The sequence below is a fragment of the Nannospalax galili genome, unplaced genomic scaffold, assembly GCF_000622305.1.
Source record: "Nannospalax galili isolate Female #2095 unplaced genomic scaffold, S.galili_v1.0 scaffold1082, whole genome shotgun sequence".
NCBI classification, from domain to species: domain Eukaryota; kingdom Metazoa; phylum Chordata; class Mammalia; order Rodentia; family Spalacidae; genus Nannospalax; species Nannospalax galili.
In genome coordinates this window covers 1227068-1228197 of record NW_008348580.1, presented here as the reverse complement: position 1 = coordinate 1228197, position 1130 = coordinate 1227068, and the positions used below count along the sequence as shown (strand labels likewise).

The window sequence follows — 1130 nt, the reverse complement described above, 5'->3', positions numbered from 1 at the left end:
AGGGATCTAACACTCTCTTCTGGCCTCCACCAACATTACACACTTACATACATGTAGGCAGAACACTCATACACATTTAAAAAAAAATTTAAGAGGTCATATCACTGGGACGGTTGGCAAGTAAAGGCATGGAGCGGCTCCCATGATTCCAGAGCCATGGGTGCTTTGAGCTAAAGAGCAGAGCATGTAGACCTATTATCACATCATGTTACAGTGGTATGGAGGAAAAACCAAGGTATATGTTGATAACCTGTGAACTGGTGCTGGCAAAGGAGAGTTAAAAAGGGTTTCAGCTATTAGAGACCCTTAAGAACTGTATGGATTCTTAGAAATTCTCCAGGATTTGCCTTTGTGGAATTTGAAGATCCCAGAGGTACAGAAGATGAAGCAGGAGGACTGGAGGGGAAAGTGATATGTGGTTCTGAGTGAGGGTTGAACAAGCGGGCCTCAGAGATCTCATTTTGATAGGCCACCTGCCTGATGTCCCTTTGATCCCAATGATAGATGTACAAGCATGGTGAAAAGGGACATTATGCTTATGACTGTCATTTCTACATCTATTGAAGAATCCGGTCACAATCTAGGTCACATTCTTGATTCAGGATCCAGAGACAGGATTTCTCACAGCTGGAGCCAGGACAGAAGTTAAGATCAGCATCTCCTCCACAAGCAAGGTCTGTGGCTTTTTGTAGATCAAGAGTGGCTTCACTCAAATCTAGGTCTGGTTCTATAAGGGTCAAGGTATCTCCAATCCAGCTCAAGGCTGAGATCAAGATCTAAGTCTGTTTCAGGACCAAGAAGCCACAAATCACACTTTAGTTCTCTATCTCCTAAAAGAAGTCATTCCCCACCAGGAAGTCCACACAGAAGTGCAAGCCCTGAAAGAATGGACTAAAGTTCTCAAGTTTACCCTTTAGGGAAAACTTATTTTGTTTACATTATTATAAGAGATTTGTTTTGCCTGTAAAAATGTAACCTGGGAAGGACCTTTCAGCCATTTAATCAAAATGGATCTGGATTATTACTATGTAAAATTCACAGCAGTAAGATACTATTTTGTTAAATGTATTAACATCTTATGGTCTGAGAATATTGGCTTTTATTTGGCACATTTAAATAAAATATTTCTA

At 40.5% G+C, this 1130-nt stretch overlaps 1 pseudogene; it reads left to right on the top strand.

The window, feature by feature from the left end:
* Positions 1-205: 205 nt before the first annotated feature.
* LOC103743969 lies at positions 206-895 on the top strand (annotated as a pseudogene).
* The last annotated feature ends 235 nt before the right edge of the window (positions 896-1130 follow it).